This window comes from Panthera pardus, unplaced genomic scaffold (genome assembly GCF_024362965.1).
Source record: "Panthera pardus isolate Hobbes unplaced genomic scaffold, ASM2436296v1 HiC_scaffold_22, whole genome shotgun sequence".
Taxonomy (NCBI): domain Eukaryota; kingdom Metazoa; phylum Chordata; class Mammalia; order Carnivora; family Felidae; genus Panthera; species Panthera pardus.
In genome coordinates, this window is record NW_026526788.1 from 69,688,530 (window position 1) to 69,694,529 (window position 6,000).

Below are 6,000 nucleotides of genomic sequence, written 5' to 3' on the forward strand. Positions count from 1 at the left end.
AGTACAACGTTTACTTCCATTCTGAATGGATCAATTTACTTGCATCTTATATAAAGTAGTAATAGTTATATTTAGAAATATCATTCTCTCCAACCTTTTTTTTTTTTTTTTTTTTTTAAAGTTCAGGTCATAAAATAATTGCATTCAGACTCTTCCCAGGCACCTTTATCATTTGCCTTTGTCATCACTAAGGCCGTTTTTGAATAATCTAACACTGCGTATCACCCCCACTTCTAAATTGTTCAAGACACAGCACTTTGAATCCAGGTAAGATGCTGTAACTGAAAATTTTATTCCAAGCCTCAAGAGGTTTTTACATTTGTCTTGTGGGTGGATATTTATGATCTCCACAAGGTCACCACTGGCAATGTGCTTTTTTTTTAAAAGTGAATTTTAAAAGGCTTGCTTAAAATATCTTCAATATTTTTAATGATGAAGTCATATCTTCAGAAATAACAACAAAATCTGTGTTAAATATTTTTACCTCTCTTTTCCCCCTGATGTTATCAGGTGACATCTGTAGGCCTCCAGTCTTCTCTCCCTCACCAACCAGCACCAGCTGAGGTCACTTCAGGCTGATGTCTTCCTCCAAATGCTTCCTTGATGTTCAAAAAAAAGTAATTGAGAAAGTGTCAAGAATGAGGGAACTTTGCAAGAGCTTCTGTTCTATGGAACAGTTGTCAGGGAAACACGTTGCCTTATAATCAGACTTGTATGGTAGTTGCTTGTCAAATGAATATACTTAGCTTAGCTCACCTTGTGATCGTGGCTCAAGGGACACAGGGAAATGTGGAAGCTTTTCCTGGGAAAAGTATTGCATAATTTTTAAGAACATATTTCATTTATCTTAAGCCATGGTTCTCAAATAGGGGCAATTTTGCCCCCCCCCAGGGGACATTTGGCAGTCCCTGGAGACATTTTTGGTTGTCACATCTGGGAGAAGGGTACCCCTGGCATCCGGTGGGTAGAAGCCAGGGGTGTTGTTAAGCATCTGCATTACACGGGAGACCTCCGTAGCAAAGAGTTATCAGTCCCCAAATGTCTATGGTGTCAAGACTGAGAACCCTGGCTTAAACTGAGTTGATGACAATTGGCTTAACCAGAATCCAGGACAATGATTGGCAAAACAAGGAATGTCTGCTTCCTAAGCATCCTCAGCCCCACCCCTTCTCGTCTTCAGGTTCTGTGTTTCCTCTTCTTCTGGAAGCTGGGCTGTGAAAATCAACTCTTCTCTTCTGCTCTCCTCTTTTCTTCCTTCTCTCATATCTGCCCCCCCCCCTCCCCCGGTCTCTCTGTACATGAGTAAATGAGGGAATCCAGAATGCTTGTTTACTCAGGGAGGGTTGGTTTTCAAAAGGTAGGAGTGGTTCTTGGTCCTTCCTACTTTTCTCTCCCAAGTCTGAGCCATAAGATCCAGATGGTTCTAGAAATGGAGCAAGTGTCAAACCAAAGCATGTTGAATTAAAATAGCATCTGTAAGAACATGAGCCCTGGAGCCAGGGGCTGAATCAGCTGTCTGTCACTCACTAGCTGGGTGTCTCAGTCAGCTCAGGCTGCTATAACAAAATACCACAGACTGGGCGGCTTAAACAACAAACATACTTCTCACAGTTCTGGAGGCGGAGAGTTTGAGGTTAAGGTGCATGAAGATTCAGGTTCTGGTGAGAGCTTGGCTTGCAGGGGGCTGCCATTTTGCTGTGTCCTCACGTAATCTTTCGTGTGTGTGTGTGTGTGTGTGTGTGTGTGTGTGTGTGTGTAGAGTGGGGGGGAGGGAGGGAGGGAGATCTTCCTCTTTTTATGAAGGCACTAATCCTGTCATGAGCACCTCCCTCAAGACCTCATTTAAACCTAATTACCTTCCAAAGACTCCGTCTCCAAAATATCATCACACTGGGGCTCGGGTTTCAGTATACGAACTTTGGGGATCTGGGGACACAAACATTCAGTCTAAAACACTGGGTAACCAAGGGCAAGGGGTTTAATGTCTCTGGACTTCTGTTTCCTCCTCCATCTACAAAATGAAGATGGTACCTCAAGGGGGGTGGTGAGGACTTCACGAGATACTGTAAGTGAAGCGTTTGGGACAGTCATGCACACGCGTGCCGAATTTCGCAATTTTTGTGAATCCCAACCGCCACAGAACTCACAATATCCACGAGTCGTTCTGGTGTACTCCGATTATTGGGATTTTCCTTTCTCTGAAGACTTTCAGAGCCTCTCGATAATGCCACACGAGGTACTCCTCAGTTCTGCTGTCTCGTATTACTCATGAAGAGATTGTGCTGATACGTCCGATGCATTGGCCTTCACAACCAGACCATAACCCCCTCGGAGACGGGGCTGCCCTTAATGCTTCTTCATCATCTGTGGTAGTGATGGGACGGAGTATCGGGCTGCAGTTAGACCCACCTGTGGGAGACTTCTGGGTCTCATCCCTGAAAGTACGTGGGAATATGTGTCTCTTCAGTCGATGTTGCTGTCCAGCCAGTTTAGCGAACCTTTTTTGTTACAGGAAGTAATTACCAAACACTTCTTGGTTGTGATTGAGAGAAGACACGAGCATAAGCTGAGGGCCTCCTAGACACCAGGCACTGTGTCGAGTGCTTTCTACGCATGGGTTCCCGAAAGCCTGACAGTCTGCTGGAGTAAATATTATCACCCTACTTTTTGTGCACGAGGAAACTGAGGTGCAGAGAGGTTGAGGTCTGCCAGTCACAGAACTGATGGAGAGTTCAAGCTGTCCCCTCCAGAGCTCATGCCCTCAAAGCCACCCCACACTGCCTGCATGTTGGTGGATTACTGGATCATTTGATGGCTTCCCAGTAGCTGCCCTATTGGTGGGACCATTGCATCAAGCTATATGCCCCATCGCTCACAACCCCTCACAAATTTTTGGTTCTTAAAGTTTTGAATTCCTCTGATCAGAATTTTGCCTGACTGCAGGGCTTAGGGTATGTTGTGGAAAAAAAGAAAAAGAAAAGGAAAAAGAGAGGGCCTTTGGGGAAGAAGGTTCACGATCACACGACCAGCCTCCTCTGAAAGGCGAGCCAAGGAGACCACCCTACATATCCCTTTGCAGGGATCATTTCACCGTTTGCTATTTTGGTTGCTCTTAACTGACTTCCCAGAGTCCTGAGAAACATATCCTCATGCCATTAAAAAATATGTAGTGCTGAACCCCTAGTCCCTCCCTCACCCCCCATGTCATGGATAAATGCACAACCTGCAGCCGTGACGTGGGGAACCCTTCCCCCCTACGTGAAGCTGCTTCCAAGCAGCTCGCGTTAGCTTCCGGCCGGTGTGTCCCCGACGCAGAACAGTAGGGAAGCAGGAAGGTCAATCCATCATCAGTCACGAGTTAACCCCCTTTTTATTTTAACACGGGACTCAGACGATTTGAACATGCTTTTAGGAAAAATTGCTCTCCCTTTCCCAAGTGATCCTGATGGATACTGATGTTTTTATGATTATTAATAAAATCTCTGAGACAGAATTTTATGGGCGCACAGAGACTCTAAAAAGTCATTCTTTGCCTTGGAAAATTGTGTATGGTAAGGGTGATAGAGGAAATTTTTAATAAGTGTGTTCAAGTGGAAAATCAGGGCGCAAAAGACGGAATTTTAAGAATCTGCTCTGGCTCCTTTGGACATTGAACTCGCTTCCTGCGAAGGCCTTCCGGGATGTGTTTCCCGAAGATAGTTCACCCCCAGGAAACAGTTTCAGTTTAGGTGGACAGAAGTCTTTTGGGGAAAAATGCATTGTTAACTATTCGTTGGCTCGTGTATTTTTTTGTTCGTTTGTTTATTTGTTTGTTTTTATCATCTGTCTTGCCTTCTCCCTTCTTCCTCTTTCCTTCCTTCCCCACGTCAGTTCTGTCAACATTCTCTTCGGGATTCCATGGATCTGTTCGCTGAAACGGTGTAAAATCAAAGTGACTAACAAAGAAACCCCCGTTCCTTTTTAGCCTCCAAATGAGATGGGTTGGAAAAGGAGTCAAACACCACGGGCCTGATGACTTAAACATCGATGCGCCCTGAGCAAACAGGAGGGAAAGAGCGGCCGACACCTGCTTGGTAATCAGCTTTGTCATTCATGCAGATATTGTGAGGACAATTCCTTGCCGAAGCCTGGAAAATCTTAGCTTTGTTCGGTGCAAGGCAACAGACAGGCCCTGTTTCCAGGCGCAGCTCTTGCTTCAGCAATCAAGAGTGGCCACGAGTAACTCTGGACCTACCTACCTGTGGATCTCCTTGACCTTCGCCAACACTTCTGCCTCCTCCCCTGCCTCTTCTTCCCCCAGTGTTGGGACTCCTGTCAAATCCTGTATTTAAAACGAGAATCCTGGAAAAGTTGGTCATTGCCAGCACGTAATGACAGGTTGGCTAATTGATAGTGTGCCTTCAAAAACGGGAGTAGGACAAACAAGGCAGCTAATTTTGATAATGAACAGATTCGAGGCAAACAGGCGACAGCGTCCTTTGCATATGGTTCCACACCAGCCGTGTGTTTGTTTGGATTCTATGTTAATTTTAGAAACTGTAAAACACCACATGCCAAATTGGTTGATTGAAATAATGCTACTTCCCAGAGGCTGACAATCTGTTGTTTCTTGCAGGAGGCAAGAGGTTACCCGATGAGTGTTGACTTAGTTGCAGGCAAGAGTCTCATGGAGAATAGAGACAGTTGTCCGGGTAATTCACTGCCTCGGTGAACTGGATGCTTGGAGTATTTTGATTCTGCTTTATGTCCGTCTGTGTATCCCTCGATTCATGCATCTATTTGTTGTGTAATTGGTTCGATTCCCTTTGCCAGTATAGACCTTCACTCTATTTTGATCTGGAACATTGCCTTTTTTTTTTTTTTTTTAATGTCTATTTATTTTTGAGAGAGAGAGACAGAGACAGAGCTCAAACAGCGAATGGGGCAGAGATCGAGGGAGACACAGAAACCAAAGCAGGCTCCAGGATCTGAGCTGTCAGCACAGAGCCTGATGCGGGACTCGAACGCGTGAACCGTGAGATCATGACCTGAGCTGAAGTCGGACGCTTAACCAACTGAGCCACCCAGGTGCCCCTGGAACATTGCCTTTTTAGTCAAAGTTATACAGAGTATTTTTCCTAAAGGCATGTCAAGGAAGTTGGTCATCCTAAATAATCTATAAATATTTATTCCTGAAAGGGAATTGATTTTTTGGACTTTTAAAACCCAACAACATATAAGTTGCTGTGTTTTAAAATGAATGTATGTAAGGGAGAAAGAAAGGAAGAGAGGTGGTTTGGTTTGTGATTTTAAATTTAGACAAACTGAAGAAACATACTCTTTCTTTAAATAAATAAATACTGTCTGCTAAATTACATTGTTGAATTTTAAATCCTGTGATAAAGTGGTACTTAACAGGACTATAAACAATAAAGATAAACATTTCTGCTCTTGTGGGACTTCTATTTAAAAGTAGGAAAGATAATTTTAACAGAGCATCATATAATGGCGAGCATGGTAGCCAGCTGATTATAAAATTATAAATGTTAATTTTTGAATCACATTTTGCAGACGTGGACGCTGGGCACGGTTATATATGTCAGTTTCTGTCGTCAGTCTCACCCAAAGAAACCATTCACTAGTGAAAGACTCAACACTGAGCATTATTTAATGGGAATAAAACAAGACCATTCAGGGCAGGTTTTGCTTGAGAGAAGTCCCCTCAGAATATCAGGGAGATACTTCAGATAAACATTCAGAATTACCTCCTGGCTAAGCAAGCAAGCAGGGAAAAAAGAAAAAAGGAAAGAACAAGGAAAAAGAAAAAAAAAAATCTCACCCAAGACCCCCGTGGCAAGTGGAAAGGATTTGGAAGAGCTCATAATTTGGGCTTTCAGCTGTTTTGCTGGGTTGTTAGTATTTGGTTTTATCCAAGAGCAATTCTGGATTTTAAGGCATCCTTCCTTGTTGCAAAGATAAATAAATAGAAATTCAGACTTTCAGGGAGAATTGGACTTTTAT

General features: G+C 43.6%; 1 long non-coding RNA gene across 1 annotated transcript in view; it reads left to right on the forward strand.

Moving 5' to 3' along the window:
* The window catches only part of LOC109272919 (uncharacterized), a 75,343-nt gene extending 70,489 nt beyond the window's left edge, over positions 1–4,854 (forward strand). Inside the window, exon 3 of the long non-coding RNA XR_008424927.1 lies at positions 3,965–4,854. This is a non-coding gene — a long non-coding RNA (uncharacterized LOC109272919). The remainder of the gene's footprint in view (positions 1–3,964) is intronic.
* The last annotated feature ends 1,146 nt before the right edge of the window (positions 4,855–6,000 follow it).